Here is a 14,141-nt window from a genome sequence, read left to right as displayed (position 1 = left end):
AATAACACCAACAGAACACTGAGACACCATTTTGCAATTGCACACTTAAAGAACTTCTGGCTAAATAAGTGCGAGTAGACAATTGTTGTTGTAAGGGGGAAGACAACAATCAGACTTGTATAGCCTTGCAGATGCAATTGTTAGCCTGCTGAAACAATTACCACAGCATTGTTTTGACAAATAATCATTAGATAGTGTAATGTGGTGTGTTACATTATGCAGTTGGTTTACTTCATTTGATTAGCCTACCAGATATCACAGACGTTAAGAAATGTATTTTTGACTCGTGTTCGTAATCGTTTTTCCATAACTTCCAATTGAATCTCAAAGTTGAAATTTATACTGAAATTCGATATCATAAGTGTCTATTAACTGTGAAATTTTCACATTTTTTTCTGGTCCCCCAACAAATATACTGCAGGCCACAAAATGGAAAAATGAAAAAAAAATCCATTTTTTAAAATAGTGTATTTTCTAAGTGTAAGCTGCTCACCATTGATACTCTATAAAAAGTAACTATACTGTACATTTTAATAGCAGAAAAATATTAAAACTGAGAAATTAATCTTTCTTTGGAAAACTACTGTTCAAAAATTGAATTTTTTTAATTTGTGGCTGATAACTTTGTTCTATTAAAAACATATTAAACAATACATTCAGCTAAGTGATAACGATGTTAATTTTTAGCCCAGAGTGTGTTGAACTAAAAGCATTTTATCTGAAAGGCGTGGGACAATCCACTACTGAATAATTGTAAAAAATGTAGATACTTGCAAATACGAAAAAAACGTATGCGGTCTGTAATAAATATTTTTGTGAGTACTAAACATTGGGGAATTCACCCAGCATATATAAAATTTTTCTGAGATAGTCAAGCAACCAATTATTTTTTTTTCTTGGACCACTTGGTATGGATTGACCCTGTTTTTATTTGTTAGTTTGGATTTAACTATGTTATAGTTTATGATCTTCCCAATGGGTCTGGTTTTATTGCTTTTTCTGATAATTAAGTCACTGTTAAGAATTTTAGTTCCACAAACAATGTGTCTATAGATTTTTCTGCAGCATCTAAGATGCGTCCTTAGTGTACACTGTGGTTTGTAAGCCTGCTGAGATTTCTAAGAATCCCTGCAGATTTCTTAATTCCTGCTGTTAAGATATGAATTAGATTAAGGGGTAATTAACATCAAAGCAGTATTTATATAATGTGAAAAATGAATCACATTTAGTATCTACAGTTTCGTTTGAGTATATGTCCCATTTAACCCTCTGCAACAGGTTATGAAAACTCGTAAGGTACTTTCTGTAATACATCCTGTTTCTATATATTTTACACTGACATGTTTTTTCTGATCACATTTACTATTTGAAGCGGAATGGCCATAAGGTCTGAGAAGCCACTTTCTATTACTTCAACACCCTAACTACAGGTATGTTGCTTAAATTGTTGTGTCGCACCCATCGCCATACCTGGTGATGTCTGCTACTGTACTTTCGAGATATATTCACTTTCAATTATGTTGCTACCATCTCATCCAACATCACTTCCTAAACTATCCTCAAATCATAAAATGTATCCCCAAAGTCACAGTTCTTTAAACATGAACAGTGGACGTAGACCTGGCTGCTGAATCCACAACGATAGTCCCAGTTTCGGTCTCAAGGGAACTTTGTAATCACCTACTCCACCGTTATGCATTAAAATAGCAACAGCGTACGCTTGCGGTCTGGGACTTTAAGGTTTAATTGTTCTGAAATTTTATCAATAATTGAAAAATAAATGTGTCATAATAATTAAAATTTTAGTACTAATTTCATATAAACACACAAGGAAAGTTTATGAACAAAAATACTGTGGTCACAAATTTTCCTTATGAACTTCCGAAGAAACCCGTTCAAAAACAAAAACTGAACAAACATGAGAAAATCAAAACGAAAAGGCTTTATTTCTTCAAGTCACCTGATATGTGCTAGTACTTCCGCACTTTTTTTCACTGACAGTTCTTCTGATCTGTGCTGTATAATGCAACAAACTTACCTCCAGGGCTCCAGCCTACGTGAGAAATTCACAAGTCAACAGGTATCGATAGCTTCCTCACTCCACCATTAGAATTATCTATGATAGTTGCTGCGTTCATTAGGTCACATTCTTGTCGAAATGTTTACGAATGTTTGCTCATAAGACAACAGCTCGGAAAAAGACGATCAACTTCACGAGTCCATCAAGAATTTAAAAATTTTATTTTTGTGTCTATAAAGAGATAAGTGTAATTGGTTAACTTATGTTATTGTTCTCGTTATCATTCTGAAGAGTAACATAGTTAGTCTCGGCAGCCACAATACAGTGGTCAATTTGTGTGTGTGTGTGTGTGTGGGTGTGTGTGTGTGTTTTGCAAAAATAATGACAATTAGTTAAATGTTAAGCAGATCCTCTGAACGAGTCAGTTTACAGGATATGTATACACGACACAACCAGATCTAGCACATGAGCTGTTATATGTCAGTCACACAAGTTTTGGATGATTAAGAAATGTTAGAGAAAAAGATCAAGCCGAAAACGATTGCAGTAGCCCGTTTACAGGTAGATGATTGGAGGTTCGAAATACTACGTATTTAGCAATTACCATGAACTTCCAGACGGTAAATATAATAGCCAAAATAATTTTCGATACTAACGTGTAGTTATTCAACATAAAACGTTTTTTGAACTTTTTTGTCAACACCCCGTATGGGTTACCGTTAATTCGATACGATGATTGTTCAGGTTCATACAGGGGAACCAAACGAATGTACTGTAATTCTTTATTCTGTCAAAATTAACTAGAGATATAACTTCGTCCTGGTAAAGTCTGTTCAGTGCAGTGATGAATTCGGCAATAAGTAAAAAGTTTTGGCAGCGGTGGGATTCGAACCCACGCCCTTTCGGACTGGTGCCTAAAACCAGCGCCTTAGACCGCTCGGCCACGCTACCTCACGAACGATGTGAACTTATGCAAAAGTCTTAACAACTTGCTATGAAATTTAGTATAAGTATTCTAATTACACTTCGTCTGATAGGAAACAGCTTTCCAAAGCCTCAGAGCATGCATTTGTGGAAGGAGTTAGTTACAGGAAAATACCGTACGAGAAGTTTATATACGTTTTGAGAGCAACAACGAAGGTTGTAAGAATGCAATAATAACGCTCCTGGAGTCGTGAGATAATTACCAAAAACATTTCAATAATACAACCTTGGGCTCACCAATATCGAATTGAGAAGAGAACTTTCGTACATTAACCAAAATAGAAAAATGCTCATGAAGCCTTTAAAATACATGTTCTATAACCATCAGCCTTGATAATACATGTACTAACGGTAAGCATCTCGCCATGCCTCGAAACAAATGTGGATTATACTCGAATGACGAAGAGAGCATCTCATGAAAATGCGCTTCGTCCAAACCGGACCATGATTTAAAAAAAAAACTTGTCACCCGCTGTGCAGAACTAAGCGTACCGCAGAGTTGGATTAAGGCATTGCGGGGCTCATAGCAAATGCCATGAAGAAGCTCTTGGTTTCCTTCAGGCCTCAAATTTTACGATATAATATAATGCAGTATCTTACTTCGGTCCCGAAACGATATGTACCTACATTTTCTTGCACAGTTATCGTCACACTAATATTTCTTTCCAAACCTTGAGAAAATATAAGCGCTACCTTACTGCAATCACATTTTTATACAAATTTACTTCTTTAATGCTGTTTTGTCGAAAACTGACATTCTGAACCCGTGGCTGAGTACAAAATATAGGTTGTCTCTTACATAGAAGATAACAGCAACCAGCTACTTTTTACAATGCTATTTATTTAAATAGCACCGTTACCGGTTTTGAACAGACAGACGACTAGTTTACATTAAGATTAATTTTACATCAGCTTTCACTTTTTCTTTTCCAAAAACAAAAAAACCAAAGCTGATGTAAAATTGTAAAAAGTGGCTGATCTATGTAAGAGACAACCTATATCACTTCATTAAATCTGTGCAAAATAATAAAAGTTAATACAATGACTGAAATGAGATATTCAAAGATCAGAAAATAAGAACAGGAATATATTTCAAATCAAATGAAACAAATAGAAATAAAGACTACAATCTATTTTGATAAAGATTTTTTTTTAATTACTGTTCTGTATTACCGTACTGAACAAGCGATCTTCAGCTATAATAAGCGCAGGGTTTTATTCATTAAGCTACGGAGCTACTGGGTAAACTCATTTTACTTTTAATTGTTGTGTGTGCCACAAGAAACCATTTTTGTCGCATTTTCACATACGAGAATCCACGATGGTGGAAGGCTACGCGCTATGAAGTCTGGCAGTTGACACCCAGTCCTTCACCAGTCTATGGTTAGTTTCAAAAAGTCAGTCTCATCCCTGGCCCAGGGGCAAATGGATCTTTATTGAATTCGGAATTAAATGAATTATAACGATAACACATTACAATCAGATCCAACACCGGTAGTTGATAACTACATTGTTGCATACGTTGCACATCAAATCTACCTTATTCTTATGTGGTCGAGTAAATAAACAAAGGAAGAAAGCTTACCTTATTGGTCAGTGCTTCTCGTCTTCCGACGACAAACTTCGCAGTTACAACATAAAATTATATTTCACTGTCTTAGTGTTTTCTACTGTTAAACGATAGTATTCAGGGACAAATTTAGCTATTAACTGTGTTAGGTCAGAATTCGTGGAGATAAAAAGACTTAATTCGATCCTGCGACATGGATGACCGCAAGTAACTCTGGGAGCGAGAGAGAGCGCAGTGGGTGACAAAAATATTCGCAGTGCCACCTCCAAATAAGGAACAGTTCTTGAACGTAGTTTCCGCCCAACACTTTGAATAAAGAACTTAGGAGAAGCTTTTGCGGTTGTTAGCACATTTCAGTAGGTCAGTGATGTCTCGGCCAAGAAAACTACTTAGGATCTCAAAATTGCTACACAGTTGTTTTAATTTTTTTCTTTTCTCCAAATCAGGTATCAATCTGTCTATAGTAACCAGATGAGTATTAATCCACAAAATTTCTTTTCCTTCAAAGCTTTCTTGACTTTTTTACTTTTTGTGTCTGTTTTGTACATATTTACGTTACTCTTTTCGATGCCAACTTTTTCATGTGTGTTGTACATAGAACGATTCTTTCGAATGTATTGAAGTAAAAAATCGTTCTGCCTTATTACAGTCCCAATATCGGTATCAACACTTTAAAACAATGTATTTGTTGCATTAAAAAAATGTCCTCATTGTCGTTGACAAAAATGTCAGTATCGCAGTTTCCAGATTCTGCAGACTCAACCGCTTTACAGTCGCTTCGCATCTTAATGAATCATTTTGAGTTTCATCAATCTATTTCATTTTGTCTACAAAATATTCCAACAGTTCGTAAAAGCAGAGAAGGGCGAAAGAGCGTGATGACAACACTGCTGCACACGATCCTATCAAGTCATGGGAGTGAGCTGGACCCGGAATATACAAAGCAAGAGACCAGCCACTTCGCTTGGATTGTCAGTGACTGACCCTGGCATAAGTGAATGCCCAAATCATACTTTCTTAATTTATTAATGAATCAGTTAATTCTTCCGGTATCTGCACTGGATTTGGTAGAACACAGTTAAATCTCTCAAACGAAATCCATCTTTTTATAATTCTTTTTATAGCAACAAAAGACAGCTGATCCATATGTGTAACAGCTGGGGTAAATCAAATAGGGTGGAAAAATATTTACTTTCCTTCACTTCATCTACAATGTACTTCATCACGCTGTCTACCAGAACTGATATAGAATTCTTCTCAAAACTGAAAGTTCTGTATGTAAAACAATCGAATTCTGCTATTAGCTGAAGTTCAGTCTCGAAATTTCCGGTAAGTGTTGACCCAGTCCCAAAATTGTAACCCCTGAAAGATAGGCCTTGTATGGAAAAGTTTTTAACCACAATAACAACTCCTTTTAACACGTTCCTCCAATATTTTGCTTCTGTCTCTAGCTGAGATGTCAGTTTATTATTCCCTCCCTCTCTCTGTAATTTGTCCACTACCTTTTAATGTTAACACACATTTCCTACGTTCGGCTAAATTTTCAAGGGAACCAGGACTGGCCGTTTTTCGAGTCATTAAATCCCTCATTAGGTTTTGCCAACCGCAGTGTTGGATTAAACGGTAAAGTGTAGGACAAAATACACTACTCTTGCTTTGAGCTTATGGTATATTAACAATAGTCTTTGTTCTTTCAGGCCACAGCTCGTGATTCTGAGAAACTTACCTCGCGAAGTCAAGGTAAATGACTGGTCACAATGCATCTTCTGTGCCACATGACCTTGTTTAGTGACATAATCGCGAAGGATTTCATTTATCATCTAGTCCACAAGATAGTCAGAAACTACCATTATCATTATTCGCATTAAATGCTCCATTTGGGACAACTCAAATGATGGTTTCCGCGCCATTATTATTGTAACACCGGAAACGCCCGACGCAAACGACACATTGCAGTATTTCCGATACTATTCACCACATTGTAACGCTCTGATGTTTCTAGGCTCGAGATCGAGCTGGAACTAGCTGGTTGTGATCGCTTATTTTAAACAGCACATCGATTTTTGCACTTTTTCTCACACTTTTCTCTTTTTTCATTGCCTCATTTTTTTTACAAGTATCTGGTACCGATAGCCACTTACTCCTCTCCAACTGTCACTCATTTTAAATCACAAACTAAACAGTAAACAACGCATTCTTTACAGTTTCAAATTCAACTGAACTACCAGCGAAGCAGGCGGCTATTAGAATGGCTGGCGGTATATTATTTGAATCTGAATGGGCATTGTTGATTGTAGACACCAGCTGCTCCTATCACAGTGTTAGCGGTGTCTCCCACCACAAAGCTTAATTGAGAGCAACGAGACTTGCCTTCTTAAAGCATACCACATAAGAAGTTACGACAGTGAATATTGGTCTCATTGTCACGACGTAAAGACATTATCACAACAGAAACTACTCTTTTCCGTTGCGTGCCCAAACTGTTAATGAAATTTGAGCTGATTGTTTACGATGTTATTCATATTCATTTCAATGAAAGTCAAGTTCGCATCCTCTTTTCAAGAGTTGCGAATAAAACGCTTTAAAAACACTAACAGATTACAAGCCACCCAGTAAAATCCGCCACCCTAGGCAGCCTCCAAGGCCTAAATAAGCCTATGATGGTATCCTATTAGTCCACAGCGACCGCGAAAGAAACGACACAAAAGAAACTCAGGAACTGCGGAAATACAACAGTAGTCCAACAAGAAAGCAACGTTCACTCTAGACCAGTGGTTCCCAAGCTTTTCCTCAGACGGATCACTTTGAGAATCCTGATCCTCTGTTGGAGCACCTTGTTTATTTCGAAGGTTAATAAAATTTATAAAATGGAGAAAAACTATTTTACTCAGTGATTACTTCAATTTTAAATTATAACTAATAACACAAGAGATGAAACAAATTTTAAAAAATTACTTAAGTCAAAATATAGAAAAGAGTCATGTTTTTAATAGTTTTTCACAGAGCACTTAATCACTTCCTGCGGAACACTTTTATTCGGTGGAACACAGTTTGGGAAACTGTGCTCTATACAGCTCGTATCAAAAATACCGTATGAAAGTTGAATACACTGCAGGAGTGAACGGCTGTAATAGTATATTTACAAAAATAAATATGATGTCGATGAATTACGTTCTCATTGGTAATCAACAGAACCCTATTGTAATTGATCGGATTACTAGGACTAGCTCGGACAACATTAGGGAATTCCCCGGTATGTAAAGAAGCAACAAGACATATTTAAACAACACTTAAATAATTGTAAAAATAAGTGTTATGTAACTTATATTAAAAATTTCATATAATTTGATCTTTAAATCTCGGTTTAAACATACGTGACCCAGAGACCTGATCTTGTGGTATACGCTACAGAAAAGTCACCTCGTCAGTTAAGGGTTCAGAAATTTGTAATGTTAAACTACCATGGAGAGAAATGAACCGATTGAAGTCAGTAACCAAGTTTCTGTACAATACTGAAATACTTTAAAGGTGAATTTCCTACTTGCACAACAAGCAATATGTAGAAATTTCTGCTCTATCTTTACACAAAAAAACTGCTTGTTCTGTACCCAAACGTTTTCAAGAAAAATAAAAAACCACAATTTCAGTGGAATTCCATTTCTTTTCCATGTAACATGTTCTGGTACAGAGTAAATAACGGTGTTGGTTAGTTTTGTACGATGTTAATTTGTTCACACAACTGCTGAAAACAATATTAGTCGGCAATGCCGAGTGGACGCGCGGTTTGAGACGCCATGCACGAATTGCGCGGCCCCTCCCGCCGGAGTTTCGAGTCCTCCCCCTCGGGCATATGTGTGTGTGTGTGTGTGTGTGTGTGTGTGTTGTTGTTGTTGTTAGCATAAGTTAGTTCACACACACACACACACACACACACACACACACACACGCACACACACACACACACACACACACACACACACACACACAATATTGGTTGTAAACAGGTCTTTGTATTTGTAGCCCATAGATGTAGCCGGCCGCGGTGGCCGTGCGGTTCTGGCGCTGCAGTCCGGTACCGCGGGACAGCTACGGTCGCAGGTTCGAATCCTGCCTCGGGCATGGGTGTGTGTGATGTCCTTAGGTTAGTTAGGTTTAAGTAGTTCTAAGTTCTAGGGGACTTATGACCTAAGATGTTGAGTCCCATAGTGCTCAGAGCCATTTGAACCCATAGATGTAGTGTGATAACTTATTTCATATTCAAATGTGTGTGAAATCCTAAGGGACCAAACTGCTAAGGTCATCGGTCCCTAGTCTTCCACACTACTTAAACTAACTTATGGTAAGAGCAACACACACGTCCATGCCCGAGGGAGGACTCGAACCTCCGGCGGAGAAAGCCGCATGAGCCGTGGCAAGATGCCCTAGACAGCATAGCTACCCCACGCGGCTTTCATGAAAATTAGCAGTAAATTCATATTTAGTAGCATATCTGAAGAAGATATCATTGTATACGATAAAATGGTTATTCAATAAATAATGCTACTACTAATAATAATATGCAATAATAAGCAGTACTTTTGTTTTTTAAGCTGCGTGGTTTGTGCACCCGTAGCTATCTTATGTTGTTTTTAGCTGATATGAGCACTAATACAGAGTGTTACAAAAAGATACGGCCAAACTTTCAGGAAACATTCCTCACACACAAATAAAGATAAGATGTTATGTGGACATGTGTTCGGAAACGCTTAATTTCCATGTTAGAGCTCATTTTAGTTTCGTCAGTATGTACGCTCAATGGAGCACGTTATCATGATTTCATACGGGATACTCTACCTGTGCTGCTAGAACATGTGCCTTTACAAGTGCGACACAACATGTGGTTCATGCACGATGGAGCTCCTGCACATTGCAGTCGAAGTGGTCGTACGCTTCTCAACAACAGATTCGGTGACCGATGTATTGGTAGAGGCGGACCAATTCCATGGTCTCCACGCTCTCCTGACCTCAACCCTTTTGACTTTCATTTATGGGGGCATTTGAAAGCTGTTGTCTACGCAACCCCGGTACCAAATGTAGAGACTCTTCGTGCTCGTATTGTGGACGGCTGTGATACAATACGCCATTCTCCAGGGCTGCATCAGCGCATCAGGGATTCCATGCGACGGAGGGTGGATGCATGTATCCTCGCTAACGGAGGACATTTTGAACATTTCCTGTAACAAAGTGTTTGAAGTCACGCTGGTACGTTCAGTTGCTGTGTGTTTCCATTCCATGATTAATGTGATTTGAAGAGACGTAATAAAATGAGCTCTAACATGGAATGTAAGCGTTTCCGGACACATGTCCACATAACATATTTTCTTTCTTTGTGTGTGAGGAATGTTTCCTGAAAGTTTGGCCGTACCTTTTTGTAACACGCTGTATAATAGCCCTGCTGCAGATTATTTTTCTCTGGATGTGCTAGGTCCCTGGTGACGCTTCGTGATCATGATTCTGGGCCCGCATCTCGTGGTCGTGTGGTAGCGTTCTCGCTTCCCACACCCGGGTTCCCGGGTTCGATTCCCGGCGGGGTCAGGGATTTTCTCTGCCTCGTGATGGCTGGGTGTTGTGTGCTGTCCTTAGGTTAGTTAGGTTTAAGTAGTTCTAAGTTCTAGGGGACTTATGACCACAGCAGTTGAGTCCCATAGTGCTCAGAGCCATTTGAACCATTTTTGATCATGATTACTCATTTACAGTGGAGCTCAGAACACAAATGGCAGGTCTGATTGACAGCTACTAAGCCTGGGCACTGAGAAGAAATGATGTTGGTGGTGGCGAGGTGGGTGGGGGTGTGGGGTAACGGGGGGCGGGAGTAGATAATTGCAGCGCCACAGAAACTGAAGTAACTGTTTTCGACTGTCAGTGTTGCTGGCCACACCCATATCCTCACGTCCACCACCTTCGATTCAGACGTCATTGAAGGTATCACAGATCATCATCTTAGATTCCCATCTTGAATGCTAAACTTAGCATCATGCAGAATATGCCATTATGACTAACTTGGATAGCCCACCATGCGGATTGCATTAAGGTCAGTCGTCTTGTTTATAGTCTTGGGGAAATTTGTTACAGTTTTTGAGGGCATTGTCTTACAATTTCTGCTTAAACATGTAAAAGTGTGAGGTGAAGGTTTATGTTGTCTCCACTGAGCAGCACACAAATTGTTCCATTTCCCACCATACTACTGATTCATATGTAATACTCAAATTCCAAACTTCGTCTGAAATATTTCAGAATAGTCTTCGTAAAATCAAATTCCTCACGACCTTGCCCAACTGCATGGAAGTGTGTAAGCTAGCTAGTGGAGGTAATACTACGATGCCAATCGACTACAGACATGTTCACCTTGTGCTCACCTTCACATTCCTGTACTGTAAGCATTTATAAATAGTTTGGTAATGTTAGATGTCTTATGTACACATGCAGTTTACGTGAGAAAAATACCTAAAAATGCAATGGAAGCCTGAGCATTATATCACTTTCAGTTTGTAGAAACGATGATTGGAGATTAACGTTTCATCAAAATCAGTACTAAATCTCTATCACACCCAGGCACACCTACAGCGAAATCAGTGTTAGAGAATAATATTGCCGTCCGTCAACAGTGTGTGTGGTCACTGCAGTACAGCTAAATGAGAATGAATTGAATGAACTGAACTGGAGAAACAATGTTAGCTAAAGAATTACACCGCCATCCATCAAAGGTATGTGTGTTTGTTGCAATACAGCTAACTGAAAACGAATTGAATTCTTATTTACTTGAATAGAATTGAATTGAACTGAACTGAACTTTAAAACGGTTTTCGTTAAAGAATAATATTATTATCCATCAAAAGAATGTGTGGTCACTGTGATACAGCTAGTTGAGAATCTATTGTCATGGATGATCTACTACTACTACTACTACTACTACTAAAGCTAGTTGGGAACTTATTTTAATCTACCGCTACTACCTTAATGAATTCGGCGCCGAAACTACTGTCTAAATTTACGGAGTGAATGTACAACAAAACCACTAATACTCTACAAATTGAGCTACTTTGACCACACATCTTTGAGAACTACTATAGCATATTTTCCCACAGAAGCATCCTTAACATTGACTACAGTATAAGACTCAATCTACTATAGTGGTCTGAGGAGCACTCACACTGTTCAAATTCGTCTGGTCTGAACGCATCTGGAACCCTACTGAATGGTAGGTGCGTGTAAACATACGATGCCAGACACCTTAGGAGGAAACCAGTATAGAACTGAGGCGTGTAAATGCGCGATCTGCCAGCAATCATAAGCTTGCACGTGGAATGTAGTGTAAATCGTAACAGTATACCTTTCTGTCATGGCCATCCGCAATTTTGGGCAGCAAAAAACTTCAATCACAAGCATCTTGTTGAATGAATCACATCCACATTCATCAGAAATGATTTACAGATCATGTGCGAACGTTTGATGTCTATGTTTGGATATTGAGATGCCATACATTCACAGTCCACTATTGCAAAAACGGTGTTCTGTCTTGCAGCATGATGGGTACCTGTGGTACAATGTGTGAATTGTACTACATTGGTTTCAGGGTCGAATTCATACATGTTTCAAACCATGTGGTAATCCGTGATGAGCTATTATCTTTTTCTGTTCTGCTTATGTCAGAAAAATATTAGCAAATCTCAAACGCTGTTGACCTGCATACGTCTATTTCTTTGCAAGAAATATATTTCACTGACACCCGTTTTCCAACTTTTTGAGGATATTGTGCATTCAGTGTGGATGACTGAAAATCACAACTACCAAACCAGAATATGACAGGGATTTCATGAAGGTTTGATAGTTCCGGAAACTTACCACTCGCTTGTCGGGCTGAATCGTTACAGTATAAGGCGTAAAAGATATACGAACACTTTATTAAGTGGGTAGTTATAATGTTTTGGCTCATCTGTGTTGATACTCCTGAAGTGCGCACTTTGATCTTGACTTCATGTTGATCAGCAGAACCTTTAGATTCCTCAAAACCCATCAAATTCATCTGACACTGTTACAAAGTTAGATTTTTTTATCAGCTATTCGTATGCAATACTTCGCCAAAATATGTGGAAACTACGCTACATTTATTCACAACACTATTGAGGCAGTAGCGTTCCTATCACGTTATGTTTACATGGCAGTAGATGTACAAAACTTCAGTCTGGACCGCCGCAATTTGTCAACTGTTATTTCCCAGAACTTTATTGCAGAGCCCGATGCGGTTCAGCAATCAGCAAACTAGCTCAGTACTCAGGGTGGTTACGGGATTATAAATGTCTCTCTCTTGAATCATCACAGATATTCCTCAACATATATCAAAAGTGTAGTTAAAACTCATGTGCTTATAGCACCAGATATTTCGTAGGTCAGTTCAATGTGAAGTAATAAAACCAGTAACTTCAAATCGTGGTTTCGTCTCGAATACCAATATAAGATAACAAGCATAATCTTTTGCTGATGAAATCTTATACTAGAACTAGAATCCTGTGACCAGGCCTTTCTGCCTTTCTCGCAACCTTGAGAAAATCTGAAATGAAATATATTAAATTATTCGTAGCGGCCGCATATTTCGTGGAATCTGAATGACCGGCGGCACGTCTCGAAGATGAGCTGAAAGAAAATTACTAATTATTTTCAAGTATGGCACCTAACAATGGTCAATGTTCCGTTAAGGCCACGTCTACTCAGGACAAGCAAGGTTTAGGCTTAGAAGGTTTACAAATTATTGGGTACCGTACACAAATTTCAAGTCATGAACAATTATATAGTTTCGTTTACAACTTACATAGATTGTTACAGCAAGATGAACTTCAGACCATAGTTCTTTCCTCGTCGAGTCCAAGGACAAAAAAAAAAGAAAAAAAAAACCCAGTCCCAGAATCTCAAATGTTCATGGAATACATTGCAAGACAATGCATTTATTTAATCTTTGGCTTAATCGGCAGCTATTCATACAATAATTATCGTTACATGGAATTTATAAATTTCAAATTCATGACCACCCCAGGAGATACAGTACAATTGCCCCCTGGAATGGCTGGGACAAAATTATTTATGCGTACCAGTCAGGCCATAGTACTGTTCGATTATGGTTTCAAATTTCACAACACTGTACATGTATGTTTCTTAAATGAGTTTTCCAAATATAGGTTGCACACAATAGTAATTAACATATGTGCTTTGCCTAATTCTAAGGGAGGGTAACTACAATACTTCCTTACCCGTGTGACAGATGTTTCAGTCCGGAAAGGTATTAACAAATGCCACCAGAAAATGACTTGAGCTAACGCCCCTATTTATGTTCGCAGACATGGCAAAACTGGGAGTTAAAAACCAGCTCAGGGTCTTCCGCCAGAATGGCCACATTCATTCAGTGTCTCCAAAATCCCAGTTTACATTTTGCTTCTACTCAAGGATATGTTGATCGAATGTTCCCCAAGTGCACCACATCAAAGAATACAACATTAGAAAACAGTGAAATTATGATCACACAAATGGAAATAAAAA

General features: G+C 38.3%; 1 non-coding gene across 1 annotated transcript; it reads right to left on the bottom strand.

The window, feature by feature from the left end:
• Window positions 1–2,891: 2,891 nt before the first annotated feature.
• On the bottom strand, window positions 2,892–2,971 carry Trnal-uag (transfer RNA leucine (anticodon UAG)). The gene has a single exon. It is a non-coding gene; the product is annotated as a tRNA-Leu (tRNA).
• Window positions 2,972–14,141: the final 11,170 nt, after the last annotated feature.

Source organism: Schistocerca serialis, chromosome 6 (assembly GCF_023864345.2).
Source record: "Schistocerca serialis cubense isolate TAMUIC-IGC-003099 chromosome 6, iqSchSeri2.2, whole genome shotgun sequence".
NCBI lineage: Eukaryota > Metazoa > Arthropoda > Insecta > Orthoptera > Acrididae > Schistocerca > Schistocerca serialis.
This window is presented reverse-complemented; position numbering and strand designations above follow the sequence as displayed.